Below are 17,816 nucleotides of genomic sequence, written 5' to 3'. Positions count from 1 at the left end.
GAGCTATAACCGTCGCCGGTGGAGCTGCAACCGCAGACGCAGCTGTTGCATGAATTGAGGTAGTTTTTGACTGCATCCATTCAACGGCGAGAACGGTCAGCGAGGGTGGGGACCGACCACGAGGACGGCCGGCGAGGGTGGGGCCTGACCACAAGGACTGCCGGCGATGAGGACGGCCACTGGAGGGGACTGCAGGCGCGGCGACGAGGATCTTGAGCGGGAGTTGCAGATCCAGCCCGAGGAAGAAGAGGACGTGGGCGAATCGTTTTTCTTTTTTTGTCCAGATCCATTGACCAAGCGGCTCGCATCAAACGGCTGGGGCGGGACCGGCCGAAACTTTCGGCCGGTGCGCCGGCGCCTAGTGTTCGCCTCTGCCTCAACGAGCTCTGCCCCTGCTTTGCTCCGTCGTCAGTCCGTCGCCGCGCCCTAGCCGAGAGATGGCCTCCGACGGCGTGATCACTCACCGCAACGTCGACGTGAACGGGGTGCGCCTGCACGTCGCGGAGGCCCGCCCGGCCGCACTAGTAGAAAACAGGGCTTTCGTCCAGGCCTGTTTAGCCCATTAGTCCCGGTTCAATCCAGAACCGGGACTAATGTGAGCATTTATCCTGGTTCGTGCGGCTAAGGCATTAGTCCCGGTTCACCTGTGCCCTTTAGTCCCGGTTTGTGCCTCAAACCGGGACTAAAGGGTGCGATGCCCATTAGTCCCGGTTCGTGCCTCAAACCGGGACTAAAGAGTAGACCTTTAGTCCCGGTTTGAGGCACGAACCGGGACTAATGGGGTTGAGACCTTTAGTCCCGGTTCGTGCCACGAACCGGTACTAAAGTTCCCATTTTCAAACTCTACACCCCCCCCGGGATCGCCTTTTCAATTTAAAAAAAAATAAAAGAAAATGATGGAGATGTCAAAAAAATAAAAGAAATTAAGTTTTCCATGTGATATGTAGTCTAGTTGTTGGGGAAATTTGCAAATGTGAATTTCGACTTTATTTGCAAAATCTCTCTGGAATTTGTAAATATGGGCATAACTTTTGCATACTAACTCGGATGAAAAAGTTTTTTATATGAAAAATCATCTACTCGAAAAGTTACATCCAAATTTAACCGGGGGAACCCCGTTAAACATTTTCAAAATCATCAAAAACCTAACAGAAAAAAAGTTACGGGGCTTTTAATATCTAGAGTGGAAAAAATCGAAAAAATGACAAATTGTGGTCAAACCATGGTCAAACTAATTATTCTAGAATGTTAGTGTTAATAACTAATTTGTTCAGTTATTTTGAATTTTGGTCAAATCTGGTCAAACTGTAGTCAAACTGTGGTCAAACCCTGGTCAAACTAATTATTCAAAATAACTATTGTTTTTGAAAACAATAGTTTGAAACTCAAACAGTGAAATGTGTCAATTCATGCTCAAGCAAAATTCCTGAGGGTTAATAGGATTAACATCTTACTATTGTCAGGAAAACAACAAGTGCAGACTTGGAAACGAGGGAGAATAGAACCCGGAAGTTAAGCGTGCTCAGGCTGGATGAGTGGGAGGATGGGTGACCGTTCGGGAAGTTAGGTGATTTGGAATGATGAGGGTGATTAGAGAAGAGGATAAATTGAGCAGTGATGAGGGGTGCTGATTAGAGATTCACTAATGAGGGGTTAAAATAATTCAGAAATTTGAAAATAAAAAATTTCAAAAAAAAATTTCAAAAAAATTTCAAAAAAAAAAATCATAAAATTTCCATTAGTCCCGGTTGGTGTTACAAACCGGGACTAAAGGTGGATTGTTAAAGGGTCCACGTGGCCGCGGCCTTTAGTCCCGGTTCTGGATTGAACCGGGACTAAAGGGGGGAGGCATTAGTACCGACCCTTTAGTCCCGGTTCACCAACCGGAACTAAAGGCCCTTACCAACCGGGACAATAGGCCTTTTTTCTACTAGTGGCCGGCACGCCCGTGGTGCTGTTGCTGCACGGGTTCCCGGAGCTGTGGTACACCTGGCGGCACCAGATGCCTGAGCTGGCCGCGGCGGGGTACCGCGCCGTCGCGCCCGACATGCGCGGCTACGGCGACTCCGACGCGCCCTCCGGCGGCCCAGACCAGTATACGGCGCTGCATGTCGTCAGCGACCTTGTCGCGCTCATCGACTCCGTCGGCCAGAAGCAGGTCTTCGTGGTGACGCACGACTGGGGCGCCTTGATAGCCTGGAGCCTCTGTCTGTTCCGGCCTGATAAGGTGAAGGCACTAGTCGCCTTGAGCGTTGCCTTCAACCCTCGGAACCCGGCGGTGAAGCCCGTGGACGCCTTCAGTTCAGGGCTCTGTACGGGGATGACTACTACGTCTGCCGTTTCCAGGTATGTAGATACCATGCAAAACTCTATTTTATTATTTTTCATTTAACCATGCAGAAGAGCTGTATATATTCATCATTAGATAAAAGAATAGTACAGCATGTAGCACAATCCAATCCCCGACGGATGAAGGATCCTGGCACAATCACCGACAACCAACGATCTCTACAGAACAGTAGAACCAAAGTAAAAACAAACAAGGACATATAAACATAAACTAGAAGGGTTGGGCATATACTTTGCTGCGCCATTGGTATTGTTGAGATTCTTAAAAAAAATTACTCATTTTGTTTTAACCAATTTGATATTACAAATTTTGATACAATTCTTCATAGATTTGATCAAACTTAAAGATGATCAAATTCTAAATTTAAGACCTTAATTAATTGTGAAGACTTAAAAATTAGAAAGCATAATGTATAGGATAAAAAAATTGAAAGAGAGCTTTAAGAAATTTTTGACTTGGTCAAAATCGGATGATTCAATTCCAGTTGGATACCTCAATTGATTGTAAGGCCTTTTACTCCTAAGGAGCTTAGTGATGTAGTAGATTGAACAAAACTGCTCCACATACAACAGCGGTTACTAACTGGTCATGAAAATTTGGTTCAGACGGGCTCCTCAAACGCCCAGGCTGACCGACACCCCTCATATCCAGCCCAAATATGAAGCGGACATGGGGCGCCCGGGCACGTCCGCCACGTTGAACTCGGTCCACACTGGTCCACTCGACCCCGCATATATTCCTTCCCACCCGTTCGTCGGACCAAACCCTAGCCACTTCACTCCACTACCCTCCGTCACACAAGCTCCGTCCGACAATCTCCACCCGTCTCCGGCATGGTGGTCAGCGGATCCGAGTCCTTCACCTCTAGATCCGCCGACCCCAAGCTCATCCCACGTGACCCCGAGGAGGAGATGGTCGTCCGGCTTGCGGTCCGCCGCTCCCGGGAGGAGGCCCATGCGAGGCAGCGTTCATTGCGTCCGTCCAAATGGCGCATGGATCCGGCGCTAGGTGTGTCATCGCTGCCTCACCGGAGGCGGTGCGGTCCGTCTGCCGTCCGAACACGGTGACGGACGCACAACCCCTCCGTTGGCGCTTCGAGGCCATGGACGCACCATGGGCCTCGTCCGACGCAAACATGGTGCGATGTGCCCGCCGATCGAGGCAGCGGGCGTGGGAGGCAGCGAAAGTCCTCGCGACAGTGGACATTGGAGAAGTGAAGTCACATTCTCCGGCGCCCCGACGGATGCCTGCAACCCCGCACGCTGCACCCGTGTTGTCGTGGATGTCGCTGCTCCGCCCAAGATGGATCATCATCGATTGGACGTCCACCGACATCGTTCGGGTTTCAGGCACCGACGAGGAAGAGTAGGGCATGGAAGACGACGACGCCTTGAGTCCCGTGAGCCAGCTCGTGTCTCATGCCTTACTTAACCTTGTCGGCGACCGGACCAACACTCTGGGGAGCTCAGTCGGCCGTCATACAGGGGCACAACGGAACCGGACAAGCTCCGCTTAAAGATTGATTTACGTTGCATTTATAATATGGATTTGAGATTTCTAATTTGAAAAGTCCTGTTGTAGAATTAAATATTTGAGACGTGACCCGACAGTGTCCGCGGACGCATCTAGGCACGTCCTTGGGCGTTTGAGGGGGGCACGTTCGTGGGCATTTAAGGGGTCGAATTTGCCAAATCCGACTGTAAAGGCTCTCACCCTTTCAGTTCTACGCATGTGGCTTGATTTTAAGCATCACACTGGAATCATACAAAATTGTCGTACGCACAGCATGATTCTGCATTGAAATTTATTAGTCTTCTTGTATTTTGAGTCAAACTTTAATGTTTGATTTAACTAAAAAATAAATTATATTCTATGAAAGTAGTATAATTGAAAACCATTTTCTAATATTAATCCAACAATGTTAGTTTTGTGGTATACTACTTATATTTTGTTAGTCAAACCTACGATAAAAATTTGACATAATATACAAAGGGGGGCAATAAATCAAGACAAAAGATAATTAGCTTGTAAGGGCATCTCCAACGCTATCCTCTAAAACGGACACATTTTTCATCCACGAACAACGTCCGGACGCGTTCGCGAACAGGATATGAAAGTTGGGCATCCAACCCTGTCCTTTATATAGGCATCAAATTAGGCCAACACGGTTGGTCCAAGCGGATTTAAAGGACAAAGCTCATGGGTTGTGAGGACGTGTGGTCCAACTAACAAAGGGCCAACCGAACTCCCACATGATGTCTGGACTCCCGCAAAGCCCCCTCCTCCTAGGTAGGTTCCGATTTGAGAGAAAGAGGACATGCGGAGTGGCCCGCCGGATGGATAGTGGACTGCAATGAATGACAAAAAGTGTCCGGACTATGTGATTTGGACCTTTGTGGGAGGATTGAGATACAAGTTTGGACAAAAAGCGTCCGGGCTTTGTGGGAGGTTGTGAGGACATGTGGTCCAACTGACAATGGGCCAACCGAACTCCCACGTGATGTCCGGACTCCCGTAAAGCCACCCAAGGTAGGTTCCAGTTTGAGAGAAAAAGGACATGCGGAGTGGCCCGTTGGATGGATAGTGGACTACACTGGATGCCAAAAATTGTCCGGACTATGTGATTTGGACCTTTGTGGGAGGTTTGAGATACTCCCTCTATTTCATAATGTAATGCGCCCGCGCTTTCCGAGATGTAAGTTTGACCATAAATTTAACCAACAAGACCGACTGCGACGGGAGCAAAAATTATACCATTGAATTCACTATTTTGATATGAACTCGTTGGTTAAATTGAAGGAAATATGCTCTAGAGGCAATAATAAAATTATTATTTATTTCCTTATTTCATGATAAATGTTTATTATTCATGCTAGAATTGTATTAACCGGAAACATAATACATGTGTGAATACATAGACAAGCATAATGTCACTAGTATGCCTCTACTTGACTAGCTCGTTGAATCAAAGATGGTTAAAGTTTCCTAGTCATAGACATGAGTTGTCATTTGATTAACGAGATCACATCATTAGAGAATGATGTGATTGACTTGACCCATTCCGTTAGCTTAGCACTTGATCATTTAGTATGTTGCTATTGCTTTCTTCATGACTTATACATGTTCCTATAATTATGAGATTATGCAACTCCCGTTTACCGGAGGAACACTTTGTGTGCTACTAAATGTCACAACGTAACTGGGTGATTATAAAGGAGCTCTACAGGTGTCTCCGAAGGTAGATGTTGAGTTGGCATATTTCGAGATTAGGATTTGTCACTCCGATTGTCGGAGAGGTATCTCTGGGCCCTCTCGGTAATGCACATCACTATAAGCCTTGCAAGCAATGTAGCTAATGAGTTAGTTACGGGATGATGCACTACGTAACGAGTAAAGAGACTTGCCGGTAACGAGATTGAACTAGGTATTGAGATACCGACGATCGAATCTCGGGCAAGTAACATACCAATGACAAAGGGAACAACGTATGTTGTTATACGGTTTGACCGATAAAGATCTTCGTAGAATATGTGAGAGCCAATATGAGCATCCAGGTTCTGCTATTGGTTATTGACCGTAGACGTGTCTCGGTCATGTCTACATAGTTCTCGAACCCGTAGGGTCCGCACGCTTAAAGTTCGATGACGGTTATATTATGAGTTTATGGTATTTGATGTACCGAAGGTAGTTCGGAGTCCCGGATAAGATCGGGGACATGACGAGGAGTCTCGAAATGGTCAAGACGTAAAGATCGATATATTGGACAACTATATTCAGACTTTGGAAAGGTTCCGAGTGATTCGGGTATTTTTCGGAGTACCGGAGACTTACGGGAATTCGCCGGGGAGTATATGGGCCTTATTGGGCCATACGGGAATAGAGGAGAGAGGCCAAAAGGAAGGAGGCCTGCGCCCCCCTCTAGTCCGAATTGGACAAGGGGTGCAGCCCCCTTTTCCTTCTCCCTCTCCTCCTCTTTCCTTCTCTCCTACTCCAACAAGGAAAGGAGGAGTCCTACTCCCGGTGGGAGTAGGACTCCCCCCTTGGCGCGCCCTCCTCCTTGGCCGGCCGCCTCCCCCCTTACTCCTTTATATACGGGGGCAGGGGCACCCCATAGACACAACAATTGATCCTTGAGATCTATTAGCCGTGTGTGGTGCCCCCTCCACCATAATCTACCTCGATAATATCGTAGCGGTGCTTAGGCAAAGCCCTGCATCGGTAGAACATCATCATCGTCACCACGCCGTCGTGCTGACGGAACTCTCCCTCAAAGCTCGGCTGGATCGGAGTTCGAGGGACGTCGTCGAGCTGAACGTGTGCTGAACTCGGAGGTGCCGTACGTTCGGTATTTGGATCGGTCGGATCGTGAAGATGTACGACTACATCAACCGCGTTGTGCTAACGCTTTCGCTTTCGGTCTACGAGGGTACGTGGACACACTCTTCCCTCTCGTTGTTATGCATCACCATGATCTTGCATGTGCGTAAGATTTTTTTTTGAAATTACTACGTTCCTCAACATAAATTTATGGTCAAACTTAGGTCTCGAAAAGCGCAAACGCAGTACATTATGGAATGAAGGGAGTACAAGTTTGGAGATGCCCTAACAACCAAAAGCAACGACCACCACCACAAATGTGCAAGCCCTCCAAAATCTCCGGCACCAGCCCAATATGAACCCTACTTGCTCGAGCATGGGCTCCATGATCCATAGGACATAGATCAACCCAACGACGTGGGGTGGAAGTAAAGGATTGGAGGGAGAACCACACACACTGTTAAACAAGAGAGAATTTCTTATTTGGCCCTCTCTTAAAGTTTGGTTCCCTATTTGGCCCAAATAAATTTTTCTTCTCTATTTGACGCTTAAAGTATTTTTTGTTCCTTATATGACACTTCCGTCCATTTTAGACACTAACGATGTTAAGTATAAGACAAAAAGACCGTTTTGCCCCTATTGTATTATGTAACTATCCTGGATGTAGTAAAAAGACAATTAGTTCATCTGTTTTAGGGATGTATGCTCCAATATTTTTGTTAGTTCATCATTTGCGAATGCGGGTGCAGAGTGTATATGTTCCACGACGCTGAGGCAGGCTCAGCCTTGGGGCGTCCATGCGGACATGGTGCCGCTGGCGTGTCTACATGAGTCGTGGATGGTGCCGACATCGCCTGCGGTTCGTGGTAGTCACGATTAAAGATGCGCCCGTAGTCGGATATAGCACAAAGATGCCCAAGCTCACGAGTGAGGCCTTAGAGCATCTCTAGCCGCGCCCCCAACAAGGCCCCTCAGGTGATTTTTCGGCCGCCGGCGCCAAAAAATCGGTCCACTCGCGCCCCCAGGGGCCCATTTTTCGCTGGCTTGGGCCGAAATTGGAGCCGGCGGACCCAACCGAACCCAGCGCGCTGGGGGCGCTCGGGAGCGCCGGGCGAATATTTTTTGGCGCGAAAGCGCCATGGGCCAGCTGCGTCAGCGACTCGACTCTCTTCTCGCCGCTTCGTCGTCCTCATCGCCTCGTTTCTCGCAGCGAATCAGTGCCAAAGCTGCGCGCGCTGCCGCGCCGGTCAGCCTCCATTGATGCCTCACGGGCGACGCAGTGAAGTCCGGGCGACGCACGTCCCCTTGCCCGCCACGCCTCCCGCCACGCGTAACGCGCCGGCCAAGCCTACCGCGCGGCACCTCGGCCTATATAAGCCGAGAACCAGCGCGCCGGAGATACGGACACACACTGCACCGCTGACGCGCCCACTTCTCCCTCTTCCTCCTCCCGCCGTCTCCATCTCAGAAGGATGGCCGAGCGCTTCCCAGGCGACGGCGCGGCGGCGAATGGTTTCGGGCGCCGCCACCTTCACGAGGACGAGGCTCGCCTCCTCTACGAGGCCGAGTACCCGGCCCCGCCGGACATGCGGGTGCCCGGGTCGTGGAGGATCAGCGCCGACGGCGTGCCGTTGCCACCACCACCCATCGGGATGGCGCGCCGTGCGGAGATCGCACGCATCCGCGTGTCCCTGCCGCGGGCGGCGAGGGAAGGCCCGCGCTACACCCCCGACAGCCCGCTCTGGGAGCCCTATTTCCGCCGTCGACACGCCGAGCAGCTCGAGGCGACGAACGGCGTCGTGCCCTCCGGCAGGCTCAACTCTGAGGGCCGGCGCCGGTGGTGGGGCGTACCCGGCCGCACGTTGGAGGCTGTCCTCGAGTACATCGAGGGCGGCAACACACCGCGCCTCGAGTACCCCGCTCCCCCAACCTTCTCACGCCATCGTGGTAGCTCCTGGACGCCGAGGCGTATGGAGCGGCCCGGCGCGTCCTCCTCCTCGTCCGGCCGCTCGTCGGGCTCTCCCTGCTCCGCCCTGTGAGGTCGGAGCCCTAGGACATGCCGGTCAGTGCGCGCACCCGCAGCTCCTCCGGCGTCCGCATCGGCGACTCCACCCCACATCCGGCCGCTTCGTCCTCGTCGAGCCCAAGCCGGAGCCCAGCCTCCCCGTGGAGTACGAGGAGATAGCCCGGCGCGGCTTCTCCGACGAGGACGTCCTGCAGTGGGCGCGGGACGGCTACCTCCGCGACGAGATGGTCCGGCAGCGCCGGGCCCTGGAGGATATCGAAGCCCGCAAGAGCGGGCGCGAGGACGAGTACGACGTCGTCATCCTCGACAGCGACGATGAGGAGGACGCCCCCGGACCGTCCAACTCGCCGCGCCAACCGGGGGAGGGATGCAGCAGGGACGGCGGCGACTACACGCGGTTCTACGGCCTCCTCGACATGTAGAACAGCGAGGGCGGGCGGCGGGAAGCAGCGAGGCAGACGGCGAGGAACGGCGATGGAGACGGCGAGTGGCGGCCCCTAGTAGTTTTTTTTTTGTAAAATATGTTTAAATTTGAACGAACTCGCCGAAGTTTGCAATGAATTTGCACCGTGTTTGTGCCGTGTTTAAAATTTTCAAAATAATATGGGCGCCGCGACTGGGGGACATCACGCCCCCAGCGCACGGGTTAGCGCCGGTGCGCCCCCAGGGGGCGATTTTTAGCCCCTCCTGGAGGGCCAACGGCTGGAGATGCTCTTAGATGAAGCGTCCGTGGGCGTCGTTATCTGCAGGCACGTAACTTGGTTCCGTCGAGACGAGCTAGCTGATTCCGCCGGAGTTGAGGTGCACATTCACACCAAGCAGGCAGGCCCTCAGGTGGATTGATTCCACGTGAACCTAGTACATGCACGTACAGAGGTACTCCCTCCGTAAACAAATATAAGAACGTTTAGAACACTAAAATAGTGATCTAAACACTCTTATATTTCTTTACAGAGGGAGTAGTTACGTACTAAGCCAGGCTAACACACGCGAGAACACGAGGCAATCAACACGCGAGATTTAGTGGCCACAGCCACAGGCATGTTGTTTCTTTCTTTGTATTGATGACGACCTGGGTACAAAAATATTACAAGGGCAATATGGTCTTTTCACCTTACACTTAACACCGTTAGCGTCTAAAATGAACAAAAGTGTCATATAAGAAACAAAAAATACTTTTGCTGTCAAACAGGGAAGAAATTCTTATTTAGGCCAAATATGGACCAAAATTTAAGAAAGGGCTAAATAAAGAATTCTTTCGTTAAACAACCAAATTAATGACCACCCCATGCCAATCCCTCCACAGAAGGAGGGCACAGCCAGATCATGACTGATGGAAAGAGGAGTACCAGATTCAGCGACGGACACCCGGATCGGCCAGATTCATGACCGAGGGAGGGATGAGGAGAACCATAAACATAACAAAGTGGTCGCCAACCGGCGGCTATCGAGGATGACTAGGTAGGAGTCACAGCTCCGGATCTGACAACACGGCGCCCAAATCGACCTGAAAAATGACCATGAGCGGTTGGAGTGCCGTAACGGCCGAGACCATGAGCCAGCTGCGACCGATGATGTGGGCAAGTGGTCGAAGCTGAATAGTCGCATGCAGCAGAGGGACCTAGAAAAACTAGGCGAAAAGGGGTGTCGACCATGGAGAGGCCCATTGCCAGCCACTAGGACAAGGGGGTAAGGATGTCAGGTACATGGGGTGATCGATGAAGCCAAACCATCGGATCCAGTGGTGGGAAGACCAGAATATGACTGGGACGAATAAGTTGAGGAGGCGGTGACTATGGCGAGGCCAAAGCACTTGACCATGCAAGGAAAGTTCAAAACACTTAATTACTGTCTATTTCCTATATTTTTTAATATATTGGAGTACCAACAAAATATATCACTCCCTCTCGGCGGGTGTATAGGGCATGCAAGTGCTTCTAAGTCATCTAATCAAGTACTCCCTCTGTAAACTAATATAAGAGCGTTTAGATCACTAAAATAGTGATGTAAACGCTTTTATATTAGTTTACGGAGGGAGTATGTGCTATATCTTATATGTCACTAAAAGCATATAAATGGATTCATATAGGGATGAAGTTTCTAAACATATACTCTTTGTCACATATAATGCACATTTGGTTAGTCAAAGTGCCAACCTAGAAGCACACACATGACCCGTACATCCGGTCAAAGGGATTATAAGAACTAAAATTACAGAAAATTATCTCTCGATAATGGTTGAAAGTGGTGTAAGATTTATGTTTGCCCGATGCATAACCATCACAATTGTGAACAAATATTTAAGGTAATTTTTTTCCATTGTTGCACTACAACTAGTTTTCCGAGCAACAAGAAGACTGAAGCCATACTTGTTGCTGAGATCATGGCACGAGGTAGCAATCTATGAACCTAGAGGCCACACTTTGGCTCCGGAGAAGAAGATCCCGAGCACCAAAGACACGATGGAACCCAGCATCCCAAAGCTAGAAGAACGGTATACTGGCTAATGGGCCTGAGATATGAGGCCATCCGAGTAGTCAACCCTGGGCCCGTCTCGGGTTAAGGTATGTAACCCTAGCCACGTCAGTATATAAAAAGAAGCCTAGGGGCAGAACCAATGGGAGAAAATAAGAGAGAAAAGAACTTAGGATAGATGGCATCCTGGGCCAGTAGCCATGGTGATTTGTAACTACAAGAGCAGATCTCACCGGTGGTCCTGTAGATCTCTGACGACCATGGTTGGAAATAAAGATGACCAAGGCACGAGTACGGTATTATCTACTCCCAAGAGGGCGCGAGCGTAGCTAAATCTTCACTTTTTAACCTCTATCATTCCAATATACCCGCATGCGCCCCCTCTAAACAATCTTGTCGTCTTCCCAATGGCACTGCCAAAATTAAACTCGGACAATTAACGTTCTAGGTAGGGGCGGTCGCACGGAGATGGATCCAGGGAATTGGAATGGTCGCATATATAAAAATGGGATTTTTGTCTAGCCAAGGTTTATTCCTCGACCCTCTCTACCCCGTCCCCAACACCGTAGAGGATCAGATCCTCCTAGTCCATTTTCTTGAGGGGAAGATCTTCCGTTTAAGCACTCTGGAGTTGAGGCCAACAACTCCAGATGCCTCCAACCCTTGAAAGGCCACTTAGCAGAACATCGAGGTTCAGGCGATCTTCCTCTATTGATCCCAACCGGGTCGGCACCAAGCGAACTAAGAAGAAGAAGGCTCTTCATCCCGCAAGGGGTAGGAGGAACTCAAGCTTCAAGATGGTGACAATCCCCCTAGGCAACGCATGGCAGGGGTGTGCCCCTCCTTGGGCCACACTCATGGCATCGGGCAGTCCAGTGCTGAATCATACGCCAACAGTCTGAAGAAGGAACCACCATCATACTCGCGAAGTAAGACAACGAGAAAAGACTTGTATCCCCAAGTGCAATGTGGGACCACCGTCGAGCAGCTACCAATGATCGCATCAACGCCCTGGTGAATCACAACTAGGAGGTCATGTTTGACAAGCCCCAAAAGTAGAAATGTGGCCCCAAAGCCCTAACATATCCCTCATCATACGATGGGCGAGGCATGCAGAGTTCATCGGCGAAGCTCTAGGCAGAGTACTGAAGATTGGCCAATGCGAGGAGGGGGTCGAGCTGGCACGTTCACCCGGGATGGTGATAAGGAGGTCCTAGTGCCTCCCGCGGATGATCTCCTAAGAAGGATTTGGTCCATCGGTAACGGTCGACGTAGCACCAAGGACCAATACAATGGCAAACTCTCGAGCCCTGAGCTCCTAGTGCATGGGCCCACTTTGGTGCAATTCTTGCGGTGGCTGAGATGTCTACCCCGAGTGAAAAGATCGGGCTAATGAGGATCATGCTACCCCTTGGTGTTTTCCCGTTGGCATTGGAACCCCTCATCTCATGATTTAGGGTCTCGCATGTACTCATGGATGTAGGGATCGACATGAACATTATGCACACTGGCACCCTAGACAACATATGAGTCCCCCTCTCCACTGTTGAATTGGTCCATTCTCCCATCAATGAGACGTTGCCCGGCCGTGTTCATCATTCTCTTGCCCTGGGAAGGGTAAATCTCCTAGTCACTTCCAGCGTGCTAGGCTACTGATGGACCAATGTGCTTAGTTGTGAAGTCACGAACATGCCAGGGTGGGTACTCTGATGTTCTCATGCTCTACTTCACGCTCGTCAAAGGCACCCCCCATTACGCAAGATTACAGTTCCGAATGCCAATCCCCAAGGGAGTCATCATCATACAAAGACATAGCCATCAAATTCCCAAGATAGGGGGCTCCATTAGCTGGGATTGTTTGCCTTCAGTGCATCACTATGGGTGAATCTTGTGCACCCCCCGTTACCCAATGTCCCAACACTCGATGGACCTCATCCCCGGATACAATCAAATACTCGACCTGATCTAAATGGGCAAGCGGGTAAGCGCATCATTTTGGGTCGATGACGTGCATCTGGGCTTACCCAGTGTCCCAACACTAGATGTCTGGTCGGATACGTTATGAGTGAAAGGGGTAAGTGGGTTAGGGCCCTCCTGCCTCGAGACCAATGTCTTGAGCATCCCAACTGCTGGCTAGGGGCTAAGGGAGTCCAGCTTGAGAAGCTACATCTTCGTCTTTTGGCAATGTGATGCAGTAAAACGCATGAAATCTGAGCTGGCCAAGGCCCAGGAATGTTATATCGTGCGGTGAAGAATTCTTCGAGTGCGCCATCAGTCTAACAATAGCAAAGAAAATGACCACTTGGGCATCCCAAAGGAGGAAGGCCTCATTTTCACAACGAGGATGATGTTCATCTTTTGCACTGCCCTAGATAGCCACATGAGGTGGGCTTTTCAGTTCATATAGGGTTCTAACGGATGACCACTGGGTCCTCAATTGTGCGGGAACACTGAGTGAAGCATGATCACGACGCGCACCCCGTGGAAATATGAACCCCTCCCAGGAGAGGCATCGTGCGTCATGGTTCAGGACACGAAAAGAAGTGAGGGTGTTACTCACATGACACTAGTTGGGGGAAGACTTTGTCGGCCTATCAAACGCCACTAATACTCTAAAGAAATTAATGATATGCCCAACAATGGGCCATTAGCAAGATTCCCCTAGCTGGGAGTCAACTGGATACACTGTATTCTACCCGTCAGCAACTCTCGTCCATGGCATCCCTACCAAGTAGGGTGGATGATGCTAGGTGATGGGAAGGGTGACGTGGCCATGCTCAGCGTGTCCTTTGGAGCATCTCCTCCACCCTGAGAGTACCCTTGATCTCTTATGCTTCAGCAGATGCGAGGAGATCCTTCATGTGCTGAATGCGCTTGAGTGCCGCACACGATGGAATGGCGTCCTAGGAAGCTTCGGCTTCCAAATCGGGTGAGCCATTCGGTGAAGGCGACGAACACCTGAGAGGCCGACACTCGTGTGGAGCCAAATGCTCTAAAGACCATGTCACGAAACTATTACTCAAAGGACACCGTCGAGGAAAGCCCAGAGAGACGCCTCTCCTTCTCGGCCGCCAGGTGGCCTTCCTTGACATAGGCACAACTCTTGGATTCATGTTTGCCAGCGTGAAAGATAAGATACCCAAATCTTTCTTCTCCACCTCGTCCACGGCGAGGCGATTGGAGGGCATGGCCATGGAAGAATTGGAGGCCTCCATGTTCCCCTCGACATCAACATTGTTACGTTCAAGAAATATCATAGAGGGAGGGAATCCTAGAACACCAGCACCGTGCCTTGCGGGGAGGGAGAGCGAAGGCCCAATCCATCTTCATAGGTACTATTAGAATCATCTGCTCCAACCCCCGGCTGCTCATTCTTCTCCCACTGAAAATGAAGCCACCACTAGGTCGGGATAAAAGAAGCATCATAATAAGGACAAGGTTTCCTATGCTCACCCGCCGTAGCTACCCAGGCTTTACAGGGGAACATGGGCTCGATCGTCAGCCCTAAAGCAACACCGTGACATTTCGAACGTTAATGACATCGTGACACGAGGCCATCCGAGTAGTCAACCTGGACCCATCTCAAGTTAAGCAATGTAGCCCTAGCCACGTCAGTGTACAAGGCGAAGGCTAGGGACAGGCTCATTTGGAAAAAATAAGAGAGAAAAAACCCTAGGACGGATGTCACCCTGAGCCACCAGCAGGGTGAGTTATAACCACAAGAGAAGATCTCGCCAGCAATCCTTAAATCTCTCTCGACCACCATTGGAACTAAAGACAACCAAGGCAAGAGTAGGGTATTACCACCTTCCCAGAGGTCCTGAACCCGGGCAAATAATCTCGCTGTAACATCTTCCATTCCAATTATACCACACGCGCTCCTTGGAACAAACTCTCCATCCTCCCGATGGCACTGCCGGAATGATACTCTGACACTTGTTCTAAAATTTAGTAAATAATTGAGTCTGTAACAGATACATGTTATACAACGTAAAAACAATTAAATTCCTCTTTAGCTAAAAGTGTTTTCATGCTAGTGAGTACTCTCCAAGTTACCATTCTATTTACTACTTCTTGTTTCTGTTAATCTACTATTCCATAAGATTGGTTGACTCTTGTGTAATTTTGTGATGAAGGAACAAAATGTTTCATTCCCCTATCACGTATGTTGCATCTTCTCTGGTGTGGCGAGGCTATAATAGCTCTTTTCCTCAAAGGATATTCATAGGATATTAGGAGGATTTTGATCCTTAGGCATTTTCACATGTATGTTGTTTAAATCCTAGAATTAATAGAATCCTCAACAAAAAAAATCCTAAGGATGGCATTGCATTACGTTTTAGAGAAACTTTTTGTTGGCTCAAACAACTTATTACACTTCCTTTATCTATATATTGCCAACCACTCTTTGTTTTATATTATGTTTTAGAGAAACTTTCTGTTGGCATTGCATTACGTTTTAGAGAAACTTTCTGTTCTCTATCCATGTAGAATTCAACATGACATAACAATGTGATACTCCATTTTATTCTATTCCTAGATTTTGAGAATCACATGAATCAAAGATGCACTAACTAAAGTCATTTCATTTTAAACTCTCATATTGTCTCTTGAGTTGCATTCAAAAATCTTGACTGAGCTACTTCTAATTTATAGGAGCCTGGAGCAGTTGAAGCAGAATTTAGGCGCCTTGGTACAGAGTTGGTGCTAAGAAAGTTTTTCGCTTATCGAACTCCTGGCCCACTGTTCATCCCGAAGAGCGGATGGGGCTCACCATATGAGGAGGTGCTCTTGCCGAGTTGGATCACGGAGGAGGACATCAAGTACTACACGACCCAATTTGACAAGTCTGGTTTCACCGGGGGATTGAACTACTACCGTGCTTTGAATAAGTAATTATAAGTTGCTTACCTTGGAGTCTTTTCCTTTTAGATTTAACCTTATTGATAATTATAATTAAAAATTACCTTAACATAAATATGTGGATCTGAACTTAAAATATGATTCGAGGCTTTAAATGTTTTGCATAATGATATGTTGTACAGGTATAGGATTTTTTGGGAGAAAGGAGGACTAGATTTCTAATCAGATATATCATCAATATTTGAAATGACATACATACATACATACATACATACATACATACATACATACACAATTCCGTTTGAATTCTATTCTAGATAAGAAAACTAATAATATACGCAATACTATAAATTCTGCTTTTTCAAAAACAATAATTAATCCATTTAGAGGTGACTAAATGAGTGAGAGAAGGTTTCTCCAAAAGGTGTTTCAAGAAATATTTACCATAATTTTGTAAAGGCTGTCTCACAAGCAAGTTCACCTTTGCTATAATGGAGCAAACGTTGTAATCTATGACACATGATATATTAATATTGTCATTTACTTGCCCGAAACTTTATATTTTTATATTTTGTTGGCGACAATGCCACATTGTTAAGTATTATTATAAATCAATGGTGTACGCCATCCACAATACACTCGTAGAGACATACTGACTCTAGATCTCCCAAAGAAATAGTCACAAAAAGTATTTCTAGGATGACTCACTGACACCACACAATATTTTGGTCTAAACCACCATATTTGGTTTGTTTCTGTGCAGGACATCGGATCTAACTTCACCATGGACCGGAGCTGAGATAAAGGTGCCAACCAAGTTCATTGTTGGTGATTTGGATCTAACATACAATACTGCAGGTGCACAAGATTCATAAACAAAGGAGGCTTCAAAAAGTTTGTTCCATTACTGGATGATGTGGTGATAATGAAGGATGTTGCACATTTCATTAATGAAGAAAAACCAAAGGAAATTAGTGCACATATAATCAGCTTCATAAATAAATTCAACTAAAATAAAGTATATCAAATGCATCCTGGAATAAGGTCAAAATGTGCATGCTTCTTGGAAATTTACATTCAGGGCATTGTATTATTGTGTTATACAGGTACACATATATGCATGCAACTATTGTTTTTTACTATACATTTCACTATTTATATTGTATGTGATGTTTAGTCCCACTACGCCTGCTCCATAGGGTGTGTTCCTTTGTTGTTTCTTGGTTTTCTAGTGGAAGGGTTATTCCTTGCTAATTAAAAACAAGCCACAAGTGCTAATAACGGATGTAAAACTATGTTATGGTAATTAATACAAACTGATTGTGGGGTGCTCCTTGTTTCAAAAAACAAGGTGCTAATCCCTCTTGGTCAAGTTTTTTTATAGTGAACAATTGCGCCATTGGTGAAGAGAGAAACTACAACCCAAAAGTTAAGAAAACTATTTAAATGGTTGTTTTCGTCAACCGTCTACAAATGATTATGTTCATACCACATTTGTATTTGCCTTGAAGATGATCATTGCCACAGCTTTTTTGGCAACATGTAAGCCGTTTGCTTTAGCAGGGGAATGGACTCTTAAGATTTTTATGCTTCGGCCTTTCCTCATCTTGTAAATACGACAGAAAAAGAACAATCAAGAAATTAGGTGAACCATTTGAATGATGTTTATGGTGAATTGCATGTAAGAGATTATATTCATATTTCATTTGTAATTGCCCTATATATTAGCAACGGCAAGCAACAACGATCCTTGGTCGTGTGCTTCGTTGTCTGGCCAGGGCAACC

General features: G+C 48.0%; 1 pseudogene; it reads left to right on the top strand.

The window, feature by feature from the left end:
• Nucleotides 1-437: 437 nt before the first annotated feature.
• On the top strand, nucleotides 438-17,053 carry LOC119341142 (annotated as a pseudogene).
• Nucleotides 17,054-17,816: the final 763 nt, after the last annotated feature.

The sequence above is a fragment of the Triticum dicoccoides genome, chromosome 7B (genome assembly GCF_002162155.2).
Source record: "Triticum dicoccoides isolate Atlit2015 ecotype Zavitan chromosome 7B, WEW_v2.0, whole genome shotgun sequence".
In the NCBI taxonomy this organism is placed as follows: domain Eukaryota; kingdom Viridiplantae; phylum Streptophyta; class Magnoliopsida; order Poales; family Poaceae; genus Triticum; species Triticum dicoccoides.
The sequence above is the reverse complement of the archived record's forward strand: the minus strand, read 5'-3'. Positions and strand labels throughout refer to the sequence as shown.